This window comes from Oncorhynchus kisutch, linkage group LG10, assembly GCF_002021735.2.
Source record: "Oncorhynchus kisutch isolate 150728-3 linkage group LG10, Okis_V2, whole genome shotgun sequence".
Classification (NCBI taxonomy): domain Eukaryota; kingdom Metazoa; phylum Chordata; class Actinopteri; order Salmoniformes; family Salmonidae; genus Oncorhynchus; species Oncorhynchus kisutch.
The window spans coordinates 48,669,861-48,694,445 of record NC_034183.2 but is presented as its reverse complement, the minus strand read 5'-3'; the positions used below and the strand labels follow the sequence as shown (position 1 = coordinate 48,694,445).

Here is a 24,585-nt window from a genome sequence, read left to right as displayed (position 1 = left end):
TGGTCCGAGGCTGCTGGGTCTGTCATGGCCTGTTCGCACTATAACTACACAGGGCGAGACCCAGATGCAGACACAGGAGGCAGATAGTTTGAGTCGGCAAGAGGCAGGTCGATATTAGCGGAAATGTTTTTTTCCTTTTATTGATGAATTGCCTGGTCCAGGGGTTCGAAATTGGATCGCCTTGTCTGCTTCTTCCAGTGATTCTGAACAGAGTAGAGCAGATATTGCCTGTTATAATTCTGTCTGATTCAGTCGTTTGACTGAACAAGCTGAAAAGATCTGCATCGGTAAAAAAAGAGATCAGTGGCAGTGCATGTGCGCGATGACGTCTGGTCGAAACTAAGGAACTAAGACAGGAAAGCAAGAGAATGGGGAGACAAGGAGGCAGGAATCGGTATAGATGATGGAGAAATGATTAATAACTGAAGGATAGCAAATTCTACACTAACTCAATTCATCTATATACTGTATTTCATTGCTCAGTATCTTCACAGTAGGGTACAATGAATCCCACCTAGCCATTCTTAACTTTTGTTCTAATTATAAGGAAGAAAAGACTGTTGGCTACCTTTTGAAGATGCCCACCTCATGTTCAATATATGAAGAACATTTCAGAAATGCATGCCTCAATAGCTTCCCCGTGTTAATTAACACACACACACACACACCAACTTATACTTTGTATTCTAAAGGCTCATACTGTAGTCTTCTACTATGACATTCCCTGTCATCTACATTCATCCCCCATCTCCACATTTTGTTGAAACACAATCTCGCCTTACCATATTTTACACTGTTATCTCTGTCCTTACTCAACCAGTCTCAGCTACTATATCAATTTCCATGACCTTGGTAGGAAGCTATCTCTGCAGGGGAATCTCAGTATAACTGTACTGCCATTGGCCCTAACTGACCTTTACATGCTTTACTGTGGTTGTTTTTAATTCCCCCCACCCTCTCTTAGTCTCTCAGTTACAGTAAAACTTCCCTGGCCATTCTCTGTGATGAGAGAGCTCCCTCTCTTGGCACCCTTTACCTACTACGCTGGCTTAAAATGCTGTATTTGGCTTGTTTTGGGGTGGACAGAATATACAGTATCTTGATCAGTTTATTTAAAATTACATAAATTGACCCTAAACTCTGGTTGACCCCAGGTCAGGAAAATACACATTTTGGATGAATCCCAGGGCATCACTAATTGCAAATCAGTTAGTTGGCTTTGGCTTGTTCAGCTCAATCCTCAGCTCAATCCTCAGCCACACTCCTCTTCTATCTGGTGACCCTATAATCCTCTGTGGTGAAGCACTTTTCTTTGAGAAACAGAGGCAAGGGTGTATATGAGAGAGTTAGCAGCAAGAGGGAAGAGGAAGCAAGAAGGAAGAGGGGGGACCCCCAGCTGCAAAGAGAGACCAGAAGCTAGCGGCCCCTAGCTAGTGGCCCCTCATTACCTATGGGTAAATCTATGGCCCCCCGGAAAGAAGACACCACTCGACATTTACCGGCAGCCATCTGAGAGTATGGAAAAGCAGAAAGCCAAAATATGCATTGGCTAAGCTAATGTAAGCCTCCTCACCTCCCCTCCAGCCTTACCCACCTACAGTACACATCACAATACAAGCAGTATACTGAGGGGACAGGTGAATAATCTCAGCGGGAAAAGAAAGAGACCACCTTTCTGATATATGCGTGACACAGCGGTAGGTGTAGGTTCCCATTGCAGTCCCTTGTGGTTGTTTGGTTCTGCTGCTGCTGACTCCTGGATGTGTTTCATGGCAGAGCAACAAACAAACAGAGAAACAGGACAACAGAGAAACAGAGATTCATTCATCCATCATGCAAGTCCTTTCCAGTCTGGTGCTGGTTCTGAAAAACGTTTTGACACTCTCCTTCCTCTGGGACCTCCTGTGTGAATTTGTGGGCACTGCCATCTTCCTCTTCGCCAGTCTGGCCTCGTTGGTGCTATGGCCCCAGCTTCCCACCAGTGATCATCATCTCCATGCCTTGTCTTCCGAGTCAGACCCATCCTTTCATTCGGACGCCCAGCCCCTCTCCGAGTGCCACCCTGACCCCTTGCATGTGACCCTGGCGTTTGGGGCCTCTGTGGATTTGGTGACTGTGTGCGTGGGTCCTGCTACCTCTGGAGGAGGGGTCCACTTGAACTCGGCTGTGACCCTGGCTCTGGCTGCAGGACTGAGGGTGAGCCCCTGGAGAGCTGTCCTCTAAGTGGGGTGCTTTCTGTGCCTGTGCCCTTCTCATGGGAATGATGCCTGCCCCGCTCAGAGCGCATCTGGGGCTGAACAAGGTGAGTCACGTCTAATTCATTTTTATTTGATTCCAGGTTATAGTGAAGTATTGTGTTTCTGTGTTATTATAGCTTCCGAAAAGTCATTATTAGAAATGTTTTGCCAATAATATCTTTGTATTTTTGTGTGGGCTTAATTGATTATGGTTGTTTATAAAAAAAAAAAAAGATTACTCAATGAGTTACAGGTCTGATATCTGTAAAATGTTTCTTTTTCCAGGTAGCCTTGGGTGTCCACCCATGCCAAGCCTTCTCAGTGGAAACAGCCATCACCTTTCAGCTGGTAGTCTGTGTCCTCGTCACATCTCGACCCAAATCAACCTTCCACCTTCTGGGTCCTGTAGTGGCCGGCTTGTCTGTCACTTTGGGAAATCTAGTAGCGGTAAGGAAGATGCCAGATCCTAATTGTGTTAGTTCTAATTCTGTCTGGCCATAATAGAGTTTATATGGGTAATTTGATGGATTTTGCCAATTAAAACATTTTGTAGATCTTTACATTTTTCCTATGACATATCTTTTGATTTCATGCCCCTCACTCTCTCTCTCTTTTTCTACCTCTCTCTCTCTTTACCTTCTACCTCTGACCAGATATGGTACACTGGCTGTGGCATGAATCCAGCTAGGTCTTTTGGTCCTGCTATGGTCACTTTAAAATGTAATAACCATTGGGTGAGTCTGGCAAAACACAAGTTGACTATCTCTCATTGTGCTCCATGAAATTACAAAAGTATATTGACGCTGTTTACTAAGATCACACAACAGTGCACACAGACAAATCTACTGACAAAAAAAGTATCTCTCTCTGCAGGTGTATTGGGTGGGGCTGTTTGTGGGGGCGTTACTAGCTGGCCTACTACATGACCTTGTGCTCTTCCCAAGATGGGGTTGCCCTGGTGACTGGTTGGCTGAGTTTAAGGAACTGTTTCCCAAGGATCCACACAAACAGCCCACCACTTTGGAACACACGGTGGAGTAGAGATGGAAGCAATTCTCTTACCATTCTCTGACCATTCAGCAAAGGTGACCACACACAATTCTCTGATATCTGACCACTTGCCACTGATTTATCCAAGTGATCGTGCTAGCTGGGTCCATCGTTGAGTACCACTGAGTGAAGAAACTCAACATTTGTACACATCTTCAGTATTCAATGCACATCTTCAATGTTGCTGGGAAAATATACTCTGCTGTATTCTCTGGGAGACTGCTCTCTCCTCTCTTTTCCTGAATGTACTGACTCGTCTCCTTTCTGGATAGTTCTGTGATATTTCAGAACTGACCAAAACACGTATCCACCATCTCAGGTTCTTCACAATCATGTTGTTTGTCAGTTTAACTTCATTTGTTGAACCGTCTGTAGAAGCAGATCATTTATATTCAGACCAAAGCCTAGAAATGTTAATGAGTGTCCAAGGTGATTTCATTCAGGTCTGTTAAAGTAGGGGTACCAGCTGTGTAGTCATTCACATGATAGTGTGTGAGAGCTGCATGAAAACATTCAAACATATTACAAAAGTATATTGATGCTATAAACTAACATTGCACCAAAGAGTGCACACATTCAAATCTACTCACAAAATTGACCTACTGTATGTGTCTCTCTCCTCTGCAGGTGTATTGGGTGGGGCCGTGTGCGTTACTAGCTGGCCTACCACATGATCTCGTGCTCCACCCACGATGGGGTTGCCCTGGGGGACTGGTTTCCAGAGTTTAAAGAACTGTTTCCGAAGGACCCAAACAAACCTTGGAACACACCGTGGAGTAGTAGAGATGGAAGTCATTTTCTAACCATTCTCCAACCATTGACCACAGTTGACCAGTGAACCACAAACCATTATCCGATACCTGACCACTGGTGTACATAAGTACTGATGAGTGAAGAAACCTGAAAGTTGTACACATCTACAGTATTCATGCACATCTACAATTAAGCTATAATGATATATTCTGCTATATTTTCTGGGAGACAGCTCTCCCCTCTCTTTTGTATTTGTCCACTGTTTTTTTCCTTTCCGGCTAGTTCTGATACATTTAAGAACTGAACAAAACACTAATCAACCATCTCAGGTTCTTCACAATCATGTTGTTTGTTCGTTTGACTTCATTTTGTGCATCTTTGTACCTCGGAGGTGTTGAACCATCTATCAAAGCAGATCATTTATATTCAGACCAAAGCCTAGAAATGTTAATGAGTGTCCAAGGTGATTTCATTCAGGTCTGTTAAAGTAGGGGGTACCAGCTGTGTAGTCATTCACATTATGGGACAGATCACTATGAAATCTGTTTTTATATAACACTATCATGGGGTTTGTCCTGTAATACATATTTAAATGACAACTGTATGACTCAGTAAAATGTTCTTTATTACATAATTATTTTACATTTGTTTTTCACTATATTGAAATTAACATACTGTAATGTTTTTCATGTCCTCTGTGCAAAAGATTATTAAAGCTGAACATACCAAACTTATGAGTCGTCCTACCATGTGTACAGGGTAGGGGGTTGTTAAATGAGTGTGAAGCTACAGGAGTCATTTTGTGTCAGGTCCACTTAAATTGTCCATCTGTTTCCATGAATACCTGGGGAGGACTCATCTGGGAAGGAAAGGGTTAGGTGTAATTGACCATTGACTCCTTAATTAATATCTCAAACCCAGCAACCCTGAACTGTGCATGTGTCTGTGTGTCTGTATCTGTGTCTGTGTCGGTGTGTGCTTCTGTCATTCTCTCTCCCTCTCTCTCTCTCTTTCTCGCTCCCAACTGAGAGAAGAAAATAGAAAACATTGTATTTGGATCAATATCACAATAGTTTTATACGTTGGTTATGCACACTCTTGAATCGTGTACTTAATGCAATTTTATAAAATTAATCTATGTGCTATGAGAGACATTGTTTACAAGTTAATATAACACTATAAATGTATGTGCTAATGTGTGTGAGAGCTGCAGTTCTGTTCTGACAGACTCCCATATCTTCACTTCATTGTGCAAAATATTCTCTGCAAAGTCCTATCTACAGGAAGCAGTTAGTTACACTCCACTCACTACAATGCAATGAGAGCCGCAAATAAATTTCGCTTAGCAAGAAAAAAATCCTTCACCTCCCATCAACAACTCTGCACTACCTATGACAGCCCTCTCGACATTACTGTGTAAGTTCCCTGCCTTGCGGAAACAAACGAAGATGATAAGAATTACTCACATAGGAAGAACACATTTGGCAAGGAATTTGGATTACAGTTTCACTTGCAGCGAGGGTACTTACCTTTAGGTGAGGGAGTTGACAGAGATAGAGAAGCGTTAGAGCTGAAAAAGATGGAGGAACACCGCATTCATACATCAATACAAATGATGGGTCTCCTGCTATTTGCTCTCCCACATTACTCTGACACCTTAACCTGGTTAACTTCACTGAGTTCTCTGGCCCTGAGGGAAGCTTCTTTGGCTTCTCTGCAGATTTCTATCAGTTTAGCAACAAAACGTAAGTATTGCAGTGTACTATTTGTTAAGTTTTGACTTTGCATCATTCAGTAGGCGTTGCATCGTTTTTATGGTATCTGTTAAACTACACTGTATACATGAAAGTAAGTAAAAACATGTGGATTCGGCTATTTCAGCCACACCCGTTGCTGACAGGTGTATAAAATTGAGCACACCGCCATGCAATCTCCATAGACAAACATTAATGGTAAAATGGCCTTACTGAAGCGCTCAGTGACTTTCAATGTGGCACTGTCATAGGAGGCCACCTTTCCAACGAGTCAGTTTGTCAAACTTCCGCCCTCCTAGAGCTGCCCCGGTCAACTGTGAGTGCTGTTATTGTGAAGTGGAAAAGTCTACGAGCAACAAGTGCTAGTGCTAGGCCACACAAGCTGACAGAATGGGACTGTTGAGTGCTGAAGTGCGTAGTACGTAGAAATCGTCTGTCCGCGGTTGCAACACTCACTACCGAGTTCCAAACTGCCTCTGGAAGCAACATCAGCACAATAACTGTTTGTCGGGAGCTTCATGAAATGGGTTCCGTGGCTGAGCAGCCACACATAAGCCTAAGCTCACCATTCGGAATGCCAAGCGTCGGCTGAAGTGGTGTAAAGCTCGCCGCCGTTGGACTCTGGAGCACTGGAAATGCGTTTTTTTTTGAGTGATGAATGACTTTTCACCATCTGGCAGTCCATCAGACGAATCTGTGTTTGGCGGATGCCAGGAGAACGCTTCCTGCACAAATGCATTGTGCCAATTGTAAAGTTTGGTGGAGGAGGAATAATGGTCTGGGGCTGTTTTTCATGGTTCGGGTTAGGTAGGCCCCTTAGTTCCAGTGAAGGGAAATCTTAACCACTTTGGGATTTCAGACAAGCATCTGATGAAAAGCCATTCCAGCTCCACATACCTTGCCCAATTTAATATAAGAGTAATACCAGCATATACACTACATGACACCTGCTCATCAAACATCTCATTCCAAAATCATGGCCATTATTATGTATTTGTTCTCCCCTGTGCTGCTATTTTTTTTCTTTTTTTTCTTTTTTTTCTACTGTGTTATTGACTTAATTAATTGTTTACTCCATGTGTAACTCTGTGTTGTCTGTTCACACTGCTATGCTTTATCTTGGCCAGGTCGCAGTTGTAAATGAGAACTTGTTCTCAACTAGCCTACCTGGTTAAAATCCAAATCCAAATCCATTCAGCTGATGTTCTGAAAGAGCTGCAAAATCTGGACCCCTACAAATCAGTACAAATCAATCTGGACCCTTTCTTTCTAAAATTATCTGCCGAAATTGTTGCCACCCCTATTACTAGCCTGTTCAACCTCTCTTTCATGTCGTCTGAGATTCCCAAAGATTGGAAAGCAGCTGCGGTCATCCCCCTCTTCAAAGGGGGGGGACACTCTTGACCCAAACTGCTACAGACCTATATCTATCCTACCATGCCTTTCTAAGGTCTTCGAAAGCCAAGTCAACAAACAGATTACCGACCATTTCGAATCTCACCATACCTTCTCTGCTATGCAATCTGGTTTCAGAGCTGGTCATGGGTGCACCTCAGCCACGCTCAAGGTCCTAAACAATATCTTAACCACCATCGATAAGAAACATTACTGTGCAGCCGTATTCATTGATCTGGCCAAGGCTTTCGACTCTGTCAATCACCACATCCTCATCGGCAGACTCGACAGCCTTGGTTTCTCAAATGATTGCCTCGCCTGGTTCACCAGCTACTTCTCTGATAGAGTTCAGTGTGTCAAATCGGAGGGTCTGCTGTCCGGACCTCTGGCAGTCTCTATGGGGGTGCCACAGGATTCAATTCTTGGACCGACTCTCTTCTCTGTATACATCAATGAGGTCGCTCTTGCTGCTGGTGAGTCTCTGATCCACCTCTACGCTGACGACACCAATCTGTATACTTCCGGCCCTTCTTTGGACACTGTGTTAACAACCCTCCAGGCAAGCTTCAATGCTATACAACTCTCCTTCCGTGGCCTCCAATTGCTCTTAAATACAAGTAAAACTAAATGCATGCTCTTCAACCGATCGCTACCTGCACCTACCCGCCTGTCCAACATCACTACTCTGGACGGCTCTGACTTAGAATACGTGGACAACTACAAATACTTAGGTGTCTGGTTAGACTGTAAACTCTCCTTCCAGACCCATATCAAACATCTCCAATCCAAAGTTAAATCTAGAATTGGCTTCCTATTTCGCAACAAAGCATCCTTCACTCATGCTGCCAAACATACCCTTGTAAAACTGACCATCCTACCAATCCTCGACTTTGGCGATGTCATTTACAAAATAGCCTCCAATACCCTACTCAACAAATTGGATGCAGTCTATCACAGTGCAATCCGTTTTGTCACCAAAGCCCCATATACTACCCACCATTGCGACCTGTACGCTCTCGTTGGCTGGCCCTCGCTTCATACTCGTCGCCAAACCCACTGGCTCCATGTCATCTACAAGACCCTGCTAGGTAAAGTCCCCCCTTATCTCAGCTCGCTGGTCACCATAGCATCTCCCACCTTTAGCACACGCTCCAGCAGGTATATCTCTCTAGTCACCCCCAAAACCAATTCTTTCTTTGGCCGCCTCTCCTTCCAGTTCTCTGCTGCCAATGACTGGAACGAACTACAAACATCTCTGAAACTGGAAACACTTATCTCCCTCACTAGCTTTAAGCACTAACTGTCAGAGCAGCTCACAGATTACTGCACCTGTACATAGCCCACCTATAATTTAGCCCAAACAACTACCTCTTTCCCAACTGTATTTTATTTATTTATTTATTTATTTTGCTCCTTTGCACCCCATTATTTTTATTTCTACTTTGCACATTTTTCCACTGCAAAACTACCATTCCAGTGTTTTACTTGCTATATTGTATTTACTTTGCCACCATGGCCTTTTTTGCCTTTACCTCCCTTCTCACCTCATTTACTCACATTGTATATAGACTTGCTTATACTGTATTATTGACTGTATGTTTGTTTTACTCCATGTGTAACTCTGTGTCGTTGTATCTGTCGAACTGCTTTGCTTTATCTTGGCCAGGTCGCAATTGTAAATGAGAACTTGTTCTCAACTTGCCTACCTGGTTAAATAAAGGTAAAATAAAAATAAATAACATTTAAAAAAATAAAGGTGAAATATATGTATTTTTTTTAAATAACAGACTCCACTCTTCTGGGAAGGCTTTCCACTAGATGCTGTAACATTGCTGCAGGGACTTTCTTCCATTCATCCACAAGAACATTAGTGAGATTGGGCACTGATGTTTGGCGATTAGGCTTGGCTCGCGGTCGGCATTCCAGTTCATACCAAATGTGTTTGATGGGGTTGAGGTCAGGGCTCTGTGCAGGAGAGTTCTTCAACACCGATCTCGATAAAACATTTCTGTATGGACCTCGCTTTGTCAATGGGACATTGTCATGCTGAAACAGGAAAGGACCTTCCACAAACTGTTGCCACAAAGTTGGAAGCACAGAATCGTCTAGAATGTTCTGTAGCGTTAATGTATTTTCTTTCCTCTCGCACTGTCATTCTCCTTCTAACATTTTGTTTCTCCCGACCACCGACCCCCCTCTCTTTTTCTATCAATGTTTGTATGCCTCTGGTCCTTCTTAATTTACTTTCTTTCTCTTGCTGTCATTCTCTACATCACTTTGATTTACCCTTCTCCTTTTCTCTATATCACTTTCCTTCTCCCCCTCTTTCTCTTTCTCTCTCTCCTCCCTTCTCTCTCTCCCTCCATCCCCCTGCGCCAGGCCTGTGCCCCCCTGTTCCACTGGAACGTGATAGACGTGGGTGAACGTGATGAGGCCCAGAACACTCCAGTGGGGAACTGCCTAGTGTTGAACACACTGACAGGGGAAATGGTCAACATCTCCCCCTGCAGAGACATCATGACTGAGAAGGTTTACAAAGTCCTGAAGTACAGTAAGAGATCTTAGTCATCCCATTAGTACCTGTACAGTACAGTAACAGGTTCCTCTGTTGTCCACTCAAAAGGAGGATTATTGTCCCTGCTATGCCACAGAACTACTAGGGTATTCCTTCTTAAAACAGCAGTTGACTTCATGTTCACAAGTTTGCCTGCTGTTTCTTTTCCAGTCTGTGGGCTTTCATCATTGATCCTAATATTGATTCGACAGACGATACTGTGAAGTGGGATTTATCTCCGACATAACAAAGGTGCCCGCACTCCAAACATTTCTCATCAAACTTGATCCTTTTGATTCATATAAGGTTGTATATTACACAGTAATGTAGCAGATTAGATCAGTAATTGTTAGATCCAAATAGTTTATGATACTGTCAGGTAGTCATTACGCCAACAGTGTTATGATACCATCTATAACAATGATTTGATTTGTTTCTTGCTGTACTATTCTAGAAGGGAAGGCTCCTTATTGGTGCCCCTGGAGGCTACTACTTTCAAGGTAACATGTCCCATCTGGTGTTTCAGAGTGTGTAAACAAAATGATTAGCCTGGTTAAACTAGATTGCCTACCACACTGATGTAAAACTGCTAGGGCATAAAATTGCTGGGGCATAACATTTGCTGCTGGGTCATTGGAGCTGGATGCCACACTTGCTGAGGCTGCTGGGAAATGGGGGTCGGTTGCTTCTGCTGCTGGATCACTGACCAAAAATGGGGTGGACAAACACTAAAATACAAGAAATATAAAATGTCACCATATATGGTTCTTAGGCTGGTGGCTTCCATAATTATGGTGGCTTCCATTATTATGGTGGCTTCCATTATTATGGTGGCTTCCATTATTATGGTGGCTTCCATTATTATGGTGGCTTCCATTATTATGGTGGCTTCCATTATTGCTTTCATCAACACTCCTAGGATAAACGTGTACATTAACAGCCCTGTTGTTAGGATGTCTCCGGGAAGGTTGATGATGACTGAGCATGATGAATTATCAAATTACTAGTCCTGGTAAACAATGTCAAACAGTGTTCATGTGGGAGGCAACCTGTCTGCTTTAGTTTACTAGTATTACCGTGGAATATTATGGAATACATATGTATAAATATGTATAAACATTACTAAAGTGTCTTCTCAAAATGCTGTTTGCGGTGCTTAACCTTTCTGTTGCAGGTCAGATCATCAGTGCAGGACTGCCTGACATTGTCAACAGTGCCAAGAGCCCGAATGCCAAACCTTATGTGGCTGGACAAACCCATTCCCCTGAGACTGGTGGATACGATCGTTACCATGGTAAGAGAGTTACACGCAAGACTTGTGGTCTAAAGCAATGGTTTTCATGCCTCTACTCAGAGACGCCCAGATGTTTCACAATTTTGTTGTAGCCCTGAGCTAGCAAACCAAATTCACCTAATCAAGGGTTTGATGATTGAGCTAGCAAACCAAATTCACCGAATCAAGGGTTTGATGATTAGTTGACAAGTTGAATCAGGTGTGCTACCCCGAGAAGAGGTTTGAGAACCACTGGCCTAAAATATTTGGTCCAATGATATTCAGAGACATTATCATTAGTTCAATCAACCAGAAAGGTTGATGCATTACATTGGTTCACCAACAGGTTATTCTGTGGCCGCTGGTGAGTTTACTGGAGACTCCATACCAGGTGAGAAAGAAAGTTTCCGTCAAAAGTGTTCACACAACCAGATAATTACTAACCTGGTCCCAGTTTGTACTATCATTCCAACTCATTGTCATGCCAAACATTGGTTCATTTTTACCATAACGAGGATTGGAATGTTAGCACATTGGGCTACAGAGTGGTGCCCAGGCTATAAAATTACACTTCCTACACTTTATGTGACTGGTAGAGATAGTGACAGCTGTACAAGATGCAAAAGGTTCTCAATAATTCTCAATAATGAATGAATTAAGTCTGTTTTATTGTGTTTAAAATCCAGTACAAGTTTGTATTTTCTGTTTCAGATTATTTGGTTGGAGTGCCTAATGACTGCAACACAGCAGGCTCAGTAAGGGCTCCCGATGGTGTTATGATCATTTACTTTTAATGTTAATTTATTAGAGAGTGATGTCAGCTAATGTTTTGGTTTTGTATCCAGTTCAAAATCTATAATGGAAATACAATTGACTTTTTGGGAGTGAAATACACATTCTTAGGCTCTCAGTTGAGACTATTCATATTTTATTTTTATTTACTTGTTTACAGGAGAGTGATGAAGAAGTGATCACTATGTGACATGTCTATACAGATAGGGCTTTGTGTTGATATCTGAGTGATGAGCAATGTAAGTCCACTCAAAACCACATGCAACTTTCATCTTGCAGGTGGCCTCTTACTTTGGCCAAAGCGTTGCAGTAACTGATATTTAACAATGATGGGTATGTCAGAACTCTCTTACTTACTTTTTTTTAGTCCATAATCATTGAAGCATTAAACATGAATCAACCATCTGATAACATCTAAAGCCACTGGTCGCCGGCTTGCTGTCTCGAGGAACCATGAAAAAAGAGATTGAATGTCCAGCCATTCTTGCTCTGTCCTCTGTTCACCACAGATGAGATGACATCCTAATCGGGGCGCCCCTCTTCATGGAGCGTGTGTCGGGCCAGCAGTTGCAGGAGGTGAGTGAAAACCTGATGAGCCCTGGGTGGTCAAAATGTTATCAAATAAATCTATAACATGTGAGCATAGTGTGCAGTCTCCATTCACCTTTTATTAACAATGTTTTTTTATATACCCAGCACTTGCTCCGAGATAATGGATGTGTGTAATCCTTTCCCAGGTGAGTGTGTACCTGCAGAGAGGGCGCTCCACCTTCCACTCCAAGCCAGACCAGACCAGGTTCCCAGGTGTATGGACACATTGGCAGCACCATCGCCCCCCCCCCCCCCCCCCCTGGACAATGACGGTTTTAATGGTGACGCTCTGATATACAGTCATTTGACTTATAATATATGTATCTTCCCTTCTAATATAGTAACTGCCTCAGGGGCAGCAGAATCAGTAGTATCTGCTTTTCGCTGTAACTTAAACAAGGAATGATATTAAATGTGAAAATATCCTCTGCAAAACACTTTAATCTCCTTTCTGAAACAATCTTTGATTTCATGATTGAAATGCTCCATTTTCTAATGGTGGGGAATGCTTTTGTTATGGCAGTGTTTCAATGCACTCTGTCCAAGGATTACTCATCACTATAAAGTGTTTCTGTCTCTCTCGCTCTCCCCCTCTCTCTCAGATGTTGCTGTGGGAGCCCCATCCTCGGGCTTTGAAGGAAGGGTTTTCATCTCCATGGGGACTAGCGATGGCCCTGTCCGGGGGTGTCCTCGGATGGGGCCACAGTGTCTCCTGACCCCTCCTGTCTCAGCCTCCATAATTTATGCTGCAGTAGTTTATATGTCGGGGGGCTAGGGTCAGTTTGTTATATCTGGAGTACTTCTCCTGTCCTATTCGGTGTCCTGTGTGAATCTAAGTGTGCGTTCTCTAATTCTCTCCTTCTCTCTTTCTTTCTCTCTCTCGGAGGACCTGAGCCCTAGGACCATGCCCCAGGACTACCTGACATGATGACTCCTTGCTGTCCCCAGTCCATGTGACCGTGCTGCTGCTCCAGTTTCAACTGTTCTGCCTTATTATTATACGACCATGCTGGTCATTTATGAACATTTGAACATCTTGGCCATGTTCTGTTATAATCTCCACCCGGCACAGCCAGAAGAGGACTGGCCACCCCACATAGCCTGGTTCCTCTCTAGGTTTCTTCCTAGGTTTTGGCCTTTCTATGGAGTTTTTCCTAGCCACCGTGCTTCTACACCTGCATTGCTTGCTGTTTGGGGTTTTAGGCTGGGTTTCTGTACAGCACTTTGAGATATCAGCTGATGTACGAAGGGCTATATAAATACATTTGATTTGATTTGATTTGACTGTCTCCCCAGTACACCCAGGTCATTGAGAGTCCCTTCCGGTCCCCGGGCTCTCCAGCACAGTTTGGCTTCACCCTAAGAGGAGCCACTGACATTGATTTAAATGGCTACCCAGGTTAGTCTGAAAACAAACTCTTTGGAAACTGTGGGCTTGCTGTAACGGCGTTCTTCGTTTGTTGAAAGAGAGTCGGACCGAAATGCAGCGTGGTGGTTACTCATGATCTTTAATGAAGGAAAAGTGACGATACATGAAATAACTAAATAAATACAAAAACAACAAACGGAACGAGAAACCTAATACAGCCTTTTCTGGTGACACAACACAGAGACAGGAACAATCACCCACGAAAGACAAAGCGAACTCAGGCTACCTAAATACGGTTCCCAATCAGAGGCAACGAGAAGCACCTGACTGCTAATTGAGAACCGCCTCAGGCAGCCAAGCCTATACAACACCCCTAATCAGCCGAGATCCCAAATACTACAAACCCCAATACGAAACACAACACAAACCCATGTCACACCCTGGCCTGAACAAATAATTAAAGAAAACACAAAATACTAAGACCAAGGCGTGACAGAACCCCCCCCCCCCCCCAAGGTGCGGACTCCCGGACGCACCTCAAAACCATAGGGAGGGTCCGGGTGGGCGTCTGTCCATGGTGGCGGCTCCGGCTCGGGACGTGGACCCCACTCCATAAATGTCATAGTTCCTCCCCTTCGTGTCCTGGGATAATCCATCCTCGCCGCCGACCATGGCCTAATAGTCCTCACCCAGAACCCCACAGAACTGAGGAGCAGCTCGTGACTGAGGGACATCTCGGGACTGAGGGACAGCTCGGGACTGAGGGGCAGCTCGGGACTGCGGGGCAGCCCGGAACTGAGGGGCAGCTCGGGACTGAGGGGCAACTCGGGACTGAGGGGCAGCTCGGGACTGAGGCAGTTCGGGATTGAGGGGCAGCTCGGGACTGAGGGGCATCCCGGAACTGAGGGGCAGCCCGGAACTGAGGGGAAGCCCAGTACTGAGAGGAAGCCCAGTACTGAGAGGAATCCCAGTACTGAGATGAAGCTCAGGTAGGTAGTAGGCTCCGGTAGATCCTGGCTGGCTGGCGGATCTGGAAGATTCAGGTTGACTAGCAGATCTGGAAGATTCTGGTTGACTAGCAGATCTGGAAGATTCTGGTTGACAGGCTGATCTGGAAGAATCTGGTTGACTGGCAGATCTAGAAGATCATGGCTGACTGGCGGATCTAGCTGCTCTATGCAGACTGACAGCTCTGACTGCTCCATGCAGGCTGACAGCTCCTTGCAGACTGGAAGCTCTGGCTGCTTCATGCAGACTGACAGCACCCTGCAGACTGGCAGCTCCTTGCAGACTGACAGCTCCCTGCAGACTGACAGCTCCCTGCAGACCGACAGCTCTGACTGCTCCATGCAGGCTGACAGCTCCTTGCAGACTGACAGCTCCTTGCAGACTGGCAGCTCCTTGCAGACTGGCAGCTCCTTGCAGACTGACAGCTCCTTGCAGACTGGCAGCTCCTTGCAGACTGGCAGCTCCTTGCAGACTGACAGCTCTGGCTGCTTCATGCAGGCTGACAGCTCTGACTGCTCCATGCAGGCTGACAGCTCCTTGCAGACTGACAGCTCCTTGCAGACTGGCAGCTCCTTGCAGACTGGCAGCTCTGACTGCTCCATGCAGGCTGACAGCTCCTTGCAGACTGACAGCTCCTTGCAGACTGACAGCTCCTTGCAGACTGACAGCTCCCTGCAGACTGACAGCTCCCTGCAGACTGACAGCTCCTTGCAGACTGACATCTCTGGCTGCTTCATGCAGACTGACAGCTCTAACTGCTCCATGCAGGCTGACAGCACCCTGCAGACTGGCAGCTCAGGCTGCTTCAAACAGGCAGGAGGCTCCGGCAGCGCTGTAGAGAAGGAAGGCTCTGATAGCGCTGAACAGGCGGGAGAATCCGACAGCGCAGGAGAGGAGGAAAACGCTGGCTGCGCTGAACAGACGGGAGAATCCGACAGCGCAGGAGGGAAGGAAGGCTCTGGCTGTGCTGAACAGGCGGGAGACTCCGACAGAGCAGGAGAGGCGAGGCGCACTGTAGGCCTGATGCGTGGTGCGGGCACTGGTGATACTGGAGCGAGGACACGCACAGGAAGCCTGGTGCGGGGAGCTGCTACCGGAGGACTGGTGTGTGGAGGTGGCACAGGATGTGCAAGGCTAGGGATGTGCACAGGAGGCCTGGTGCGTGAGGCTGGCACCAACTTCACCAGCCGACTAACACGCACCTCAGGACGAGTATGGAGCGCTAACTCAGGTGCCATCAAATCCCCGACACGATCCGTCGGACGAATATGATATCTATAGCACCAAGCTAGCAACTCCCTCATTACTCTCCACTCCACTTTCCCCATTAACTCCTTCACAGTCTCTGCTTCGCTCACCTCTAACACCGGCTCTGGTTCTGGTCTCCTCCTTGGCTCCTCACGATAAACAAGGAGAGTTGGCTCAGGTCCATCTCCTGACTCAGCCACTCTCCCTCTGAGCCCCCCCCCCAATACATTTTTTGGGGTGACTCTCGGGTTTCGCTCTGGCCGCCGTGTCTGTTTCTCCAACTCCATTCGCCTATAGCCTTCCTCGCACTGTTCCAGCGAATCCCATGCGGGCTCCTGCACTCTCTCTGGGTCGGCCGCCCACCTGTCGATTTCTTCCCACGTCGTATACTCCATGCCATTGCTGTCCATAACGTCCTCCTTTCGCTTTTCCTGCGGTCGCTGCCTGTAACCACGCCGCTCGGTCCGTATGCGGTGGGTGATTCTGTAACGGCGTTCTTCGTTTGTTGAAAGAGAGTCGGACCGAAATGCAGCGTGGTGGTTACTCATGATCTTTAATGAAGGAAAAGTGACGATACATGAAATAACTAAATAAATACAAAAACAACAAACGGAACGAGAAACCTAATACAGCCTTTTCTGGTGACACAACACAGAGACAGGAACAATCACCCACGAAAGACAAAGCGAACTCAGGCTACCTAAATACGGTTCCCAATCAGAGGCAACGAGAAGCACCTGACTGCTGATTGAGAACCGCCTCAGGCAGCCAAGCCTATACAACACCCCTAATCAGCCACGATCCCAAATACTACAAACCCCAATACGAAACACAACACAAACCCATGTCACACCCTGGCCTGAACAAATAATTAAAGAAAACACAAAATACTAAGACCAAGGCGTGACACTTGCTTACCTTGATTTAAAATAGATGTGGATTTGATTATATTTGGGTTATACATGTGTTTTGACTCGAAGTAATTCATTCTAGCCCACAATCGTGAAATAATAATCTCATCAGGATCTGAGAAATTATGGAACAACAAACCTTACTCCGCCAACAATTCCCAACAATGTCCCTACCTCTCTTGTCAAGCCACAGTGTCAATCCTGCCAAGACCACTTGGAGATGTCAAACTGTAAGATCACTTGGAGGTCACTCTGTTCCCTTACGACTCCAACCATCAGCCTCTGGCGCAGTTCAACGACAGCAACAGCAAAGATTTCTGTTGTCCTTTTCTTTGTAGCTGACTACTACCCAAGGACATATTGCCACGACTTAACAAAGTCCTCGTTCCTTTCAGCCCCAGTAAAAAAGTCCCCTGGAGGCAAAGCCAAAGTTTCTTGGACACACGAGAGAGAAACAGAAAGGTCACTCATCCAGTGGAGGGGCCGACATTTGTCCGGGGGAGAGAACCTAATGGAGATACATTTGGTGTCCCTTGGAGACTAGTGAGCTACTCTCAACACAGCAATGCTTTTTGATGTGCAACACCTCTGGCTTTTAAAGACACTCCCCAGTGAGGCCGTTAGAGTTAAACTCTTTGAGACAAACTGGTCACTGTGAAAACTATTATTATTTTTTTTAAATTTCAGTTGACCTCTTTCCTTGAAAATAGTTTTGTTTCCTACATTGAGTTTCTTAGGAGTCACTGTGATATGAAAGCAGAGGTCCTGGCTGTTACCAAAGGGCGATCAATCCCATTGACTATTTTTTTGGTACCCTTTCATGAGAAAGTGCTATCGATAATGTACATTCCAAAGCTGTTTCATGACCCTATATTTCTTGTTTCAAGACTAGAAAAATAAGAGCTTGCAACTTGTTACTATCAATCTTTGTGGCCTCACAAATCTAATTGTTGGTGCATGGGGAGTCAATAAGATTGCTGTGTACCGGTACAGTAGTGTGAGGTAAACAAACACTTTATTTGTTACTTTAAATTAACTTGAGAAATGTTATCTGTCGAAGTTTAACATTTGCATTCACAATGTGCCCAGAACGTCTGTTCTCTGTCTGTGTGGGGTGGTACCAGGGCTCAAGCCGTGGTGATGGCAAAGACCCAACTCTCCCTCTACCCTGACTTCCTGAACCCAGATGTGAAGGAGTGTGAGCGCACCACCACCAACGAGCCTGTGGCCTGGTAAAGATTATTCTCATACCAGAGTATCATACCGCTAGTGTCGGCATTTACCATAGCCTCGAGAAGTTGTTTGGGGATGGGGGTGTTGCGTTAATTATGATGTATATTTGATATTGTTTTTTTATTTGAGGGGAGGGGTGGTGCCCTTCACTACAGACACTATATTGGTCCGCTAATACAGCCCTATTAAGGGTCCAGTGCAATACATTTGTGACCATTTATTTTATTTTTTTAATCAATATTATTTTTATTCTGATTTTTCAGGGGGTGCTGCAGCACCATCAGCACCCCTACCTCCCGTGACTATGTAATTAACCAAACTCACTGCTGCAGGAATGTTATTGTATTTTTGGCCAACTGGTAAGAACATTGCTGATGGACAAATAGTGGTGGGCACGGCAAGAATGCACGTATTGGCACTATGTAGAATTCCTGTGTTCCTCTAGGTGCCTAACATATTACTGAGATGTGTGACATGCCTGGACAGTTCCTGGCTGTGTGAGACTGGTCTTTCCCGTGGTGTTGTGTGAATTTGTTATTGTAAAATAAGAATAACATTATGACTGATGTGGTCTGTCTCTCTCCTTACAGCTTCACAGTCATGATGTGCATTAGTGTGTCTGGCCACAGCATTCCAGAGGAGATAGGTAGGAGATGCATACTGAAGTCATTTGTTCCTGAGGAAACATACATATTCTCCTTGAGTTTGAGTTTTCTGTTTGTTCAAGATACTCTAAATCCACTCTTGTAGTTCTAGATGCGATTACACAGCCAATGGCCAGGAGGGCCCTGTTTCTGCACACAAATCTGCCCCGAGAGTATTTCCAGCTAACCATTCAGAGAGATGTGGGAGTGGTCTGCAGGAACCAAACCACTTACCTAAGGGTGGGTTGCTTGTGCCAATTTAGCCAATTTATAGGCCTCCATTTTGTATTACAATGGTCAGAGCTCAAAACCTGAAATAAAACCATCATATGTTGCAGCAGTGTTCTTATCAAGCTGATGCTCCCAAGTGGCCATTCATTGACGTGACACTAGAACAGGCTCCAATCACAATATAATTAGTAACCTCACAAAAATGTTGCCATTGTCAGTGGCAACAGAAAAACCTGAAAGGGGAGTAGATTGATATTGTCTTAACACTACATGATCCACTAAACTGCAGTAGATCTTTACTGAATTTAAATTGAATCGAGGGTAATTTGCATCAATGTCAGTACTGCATCCTGTCTCTCTTTCCAGCATGAGTCAGAGTTCAAGGACAAGCTGAGCCCCATCTTCATCTCCCTGAACTACAGCCTGTCCAACTCCAACTCCCAGGAGACCATACTGCATGGCCAGTGAGATGTGGTCGCACAGGTGACATCACATTCTTAATGTATTAATACATTTTAGTTTGCAAAGGAATAACATTTTATAAGTGGTAATTACATAGTTGCAACCTATGAATTAGCAAATGTGTTTGTTTCTTTGGGTATAAAAATGTGTGTATGTGTCTGTGTGTTGTGCAGACCAGGATCATTCTGGACTGCGGAGAGGACAATGTCTGTGTCCCTGACCTGAGGCTGAGTTCTGAAGCGTGAGTGTCAAACTCCCCTGAGTTCCACATCACTCAGTAGTGTCATCTGTTTTCTTGGTCACTCTACATTTTCAAGACATTGGCCAAGGGAGATCTCATGAGATCAGTGTGAGGGAAAATAGGGTTACATATGACTTTTTATTTGTACTACGAACCATGCAGGTAACTGAATATCAGGGAAATGATTGTCTAGTTAGAGCATTTTATTCCTGTCTACTATACAACCCTTTACGCCTCTACCTTTGACCCATCCTCAGAGGTACCGACCATCTTCTGATAGGGGATGACCACCCTGCCCTGCTGGTCATCACAGCGGAGAACAGAGGAGAGGGGCCCTACGAGACCGAGCTGGAAATACGCCCACCAGCCAACACACACTACCAGAGTATGGTGACTGACAGAGAGGTGACTGTGACTCTCCTGTTCATAATAAAAGGGAATTGTTAACAGAGTGACATCAGCTGGCCCACGCATGTGACCTGCAGGAAAAACTATGAGCACAGAGTTTTGCTTGTCAGGTTACATGGTCAGCAATACCTACTGGCCCTATGTAAAACACACTGTCTGAATCTGAAATGGGACCCTATTCCCTATATACAGTAGTGCACTACTTTTGACAAGAGCCTCATGGGCCTTGGTCAAAAATAGTGTACTATATAATGAGTTTCCCAACTCTCCCAGGGCTTCAGCAGGTTGATCTGTGCTCAGAAGGAGAACCAGACAGTGGTGGTGGTCTGTGAGCTGGGGAACCCTATGAAGCAGGGCCAGAAGGTAACCACCATGTAATTAAATATAGTGAAAGTAAAAACCCTTTCATGTGCCTTGTATGAGCCAGAACAGCTCATTGGAGCAGGAGCCTATCTCCTGTTTCTGTAGTGTGAGGCAGCTTGAAAGACAGGACACTAATCTAATATCCATAATGCTATCTGAGTGCCAAGCAGAGACCGATGGAGACCCATTGGCATAGAATTACACATAGAATAATAGTAATTCAATAGGATTTCTGTGGTAACCACTAACCATAGCTAGTGCAAGGGGAGAGGTGTGAATGTGTTACCCAGACATGTCAATGTGTGCTCTGGGTTCCTGTGAATGTGTGAAAGCATCAAGGAGGCTTCCGGCCGTTCTGGGTCTTTACTGTCAACGGATGTGACTATGTGTTTGCAATAGCTCTGTTGTCAGTCTGAATGATACTGTACAGTATGTTTTTCTCTCTGTCTGTCGTAGCTCCAGGCTGGTCTGTTATTCAGCGTGGGGAACCTGGAGAAGGTGGAAAGCCACGTGTCATTCACATTACAGATCAAAAGGTTGAGAAGAACACTTTCGTCCCGTCTTGTGACTTTAATGCCCTCGATGCTACCAAGGCATTGTTTTTGTGTTTGTAATACAACATTTTAATGGAGAAATTAACACAATATAAGGCATATTTAGAGTCTCTGAGATACATATAGTTGACATGCTTGTTAATCCAGTTGTCTGTATTTTAGACATTCAAGGTGTCTCCTGAAGATTTGTGGCTTTTCTAATGACACAAGGGAAATGTTCAACATTCGTTCAGCTTCTTCCTTCCTTTATAATCTCTAGCAAGAACAGCCAGAATCCTGACAGTATAATGTGGCCCATCTGAGGATCGATGTCCTCGCTGAGGCAGCTCTGGAGATGCGGGGGTGGGTGGGCCTTCCTTATTGTCCTCCAATTATCCTCAGAGCCATAAACTGTGCTGTTTTGTTCTACCATGGAAATGAGCACTCCTCCTGACTCCTGAGACACACTTTCTGTGTGACAATTCAGAGCTGCCTTGCCAGACTAGTAGCAGACTGAATATCTAACATCCAAAAGGGATTAGTGATGTTTGCCATTGGAAGATGTTGTCCTAATGTGAGCATATTACGGTACTGTAACAGCATGGTTTCCTCTTGTCCTTGTAGTTATTGGCTTTCCCAGGACATGTAGTTACTAATTGTCTATTTAGGACTATTTAACTATATGAATAAGAGGTGCAAATGAAGCATCCTGAAGCAGTCTGATCCCTATATCCCACTAAGATCAGTGAGAAATGAGGCAATCTATTGGATGCCGGATCTACTGTCTGCACTGCCATGCATGACAACAACCATATAAGTGTTGTTAAGACAGTACAAACCTATCTAGGACCAGGCTAATGTTCTCAGTGTTGTCCTCAGCGTTTGGTCCACCTTTGTAGCCTGTTGTTTTTTGGACAGGGGCTCCTCTCCAGTGTGTGTCCTGCCCATTGCCAAGTGGGAACAGAAGGAGCAGCCTGCTGACCTGGAGGAGGTTGGCCTGCTAGTGGAACACGTCTATGAGGTAACCTTATATGGTTCACTCAGTGGTTCACTCAGAAAAGAAACAAAGCGTTTAAGACATCGGTCTCTCTGAGGTTGGTGCAGTTTTAGGCCAAAATGCATAACATCTATTTGAAGAGTTCAAAAGGCCGTTATAGAGTACGCTTGTGTACGTGATTTCATATTTATACAAAGACAATGAGATACAACTTAGTGAGTAAAATCTGAAAGCACGTGTTTTTGTGTTGAAACACTCCATTGAGAAACCTGGGTCCGAGTATGGTCAACGCCAGGGTGGTAGTAGAGATCCCCACCCATCACCATGGAGACTTACTGCTCGATGTGTTCGCTAACGCCTCCGAGGATTTCCTCATCTGCCACACTGACTCCTCTGACATCGACCCATATCAGGTGAGAGAGGTTGCCATGTTGTGGCCCTGCAGTATGCCAGACAGCAACTCTTTCTGTAACAGAAAAACCATGTTTTTTCCATTTATTATGTTTTATTTAAAGGGAAAGCAAAACCATGTTTTCTATTGTTCTTTTGATGATGTTTTGGTTATATGAAATTGGGAAACACTCCTTTGTTTTGGCAGTTGGTTAAGACCGGGAATGCTACTGTTGGTAGAGTGTACAAGGTTAAACAGAATGAGGTGGAACGGCCGGAGCCTCAGCGCAAAGAGACCGTTCACGTGGTAAACAAGTGTCGCTTCATGCGATTAACATAATGACATGCATCCGTGTACAATCAAACTGTCTTGTCTTTAGTTGATGCTGTACAGTAGGCTAGTTCCACTTGACTGCAATTTCAGAGACTACTTGCAATATTCTATATATGCCACAAGAGGGGGTTGTACAACAAAATATTGCATCTCTCAAGTGGATGGGGACATTCCATTGATGTGTCATGGGGGAAAACGTTGACACTTCGGTGTGGTCCTCTCTCGATTTCTCCACAGAACTGCACCAGTGGAGATACCTGTCTGAGGTTTGTGTGTGAGGCCAAAGGTCTGGAAAGAGACTGGAGCGATGTGGTGAATGTGATGTCCCGACTCTGGGTACAAACCTTCCTGGAGGTGAGAAAAAGAGAGAGAGAGACTAATACGGGAGCCTATAGCATATCACAGTGACATATTTTCCACACAATATTTCACCATAGCTACAATCATAGGCAGAAAGGAAAAGTGCTCGAAGACAGCTCTGCATCAAATTGAGATAGCATTTTGTAGGATCTTACTTCTTTGACATTATTCCATAATGATTATGAAACCCTCCTTCTGTTTCCCCTAGAGGCCTCATGAGAATTATGTCCTCTACTCTACAGCACGCTATGCGGTTATAGATATGCCCTCTAAGATCCAGCCTGAAGAGCTGCCAAGTGGACAGGCTGAGGTAAAAAATGAACCAAAGTTTCCCATTTCCACTTCTGCTTGTGTGTAGACAACATTTATTCACTAATGACGTAAATGACTTACTTGAGGCATGTACACACAACCATATCTCACAAAGCAACCATTTCTTCAGTAGTCATTGGACAAATTGAATTGGAGCCAGTTGACTATGTGTGTATATGTGTGAAGACCCAGACCAGTGTGGTGTGGAGGGCTCCTGATGGAGAGAAGGAGGTGCCGGTGTGGTGGATCATTGTGGCTGTGGTCTCTGGCCTTTTCCTCCTCGCTCTGCTAGCTCTGATCTTCTGAAAGGCAATATACTGACATAGTTAAAACAGCAGGTGGTGCAAGATTGGGCCCCATAACTGGGTAGCATTTAGATGGTGCTACTCAGCTATCATCTAAGTATTGATCACTCAATCTTTTTGAATTATATGTTTTTTCTCAAACCTGTAACTATTGGTTGGTATGGAGACAAAAAAAGGAAGGGACATAAAGGAGAATGACCTCAATGACACACATAGGAAACCTGAATCAGAAAATAATATGTGGAAATGTAAATGTTTTGTGTTTGTGCTTCAGGTGGGGTTCTTTAATCACAACCATCCCCCGTGTGATGATGATGATAATGCAGAACAGCTAGCTGGGGCTGGACAGTCTGAATACGCTGAGATGCCCCTAAACACAGAGGACAAGCAAGAATAAACAACTACTGTATCACCCTGGAAACCCTGGTGTTTTATGTATTTATTTGTTTTGACACAGACGCCCACCCTTTTTATGAGTTTTAAACTGTTTCACACGGTTTGTAAATGTTGCAATGGGCTTCTTGTTCAAATCAAATCAAATCAACGTTTATTTGTCACGTGCGACGAATTCAACAGGTGTAGGTAGACCTTACAGTGAAATGCTTACTTACAGGCTCTAACCAATAGTGCAAAAAAGGTATTAGGTGAACAATAGGTAGGTAAAGAAATAAAACAACAGTAAAAAAAAACTAGGCTATATACAGTAGCGAGGCTATAACAGTAGCGAGACACTGGTTAGTCAGGATGATTGAGGTAGTACTATTCTACTCCCTATAACTGCACACTTTCTAAAGATGCATCATTTAAAAAAGGGTATCTTGTAGCTATTCTATTTTG

General features: G+C 44.6%; 1 pseudogene; it reads left to right on the top strand.

Moving 5' to 3' along the window:
* The first annotated feature begins 1,833 nt into the window (after positions 1 to 1,833).
* On the top strand, positions 1,834 to 24,015 carry LOC109897564 (integrin alpha-IIb-like; annotated as a pseudogene).
* Positions 24,016 to 24,585: the final 570 nt, after the last annotated feature.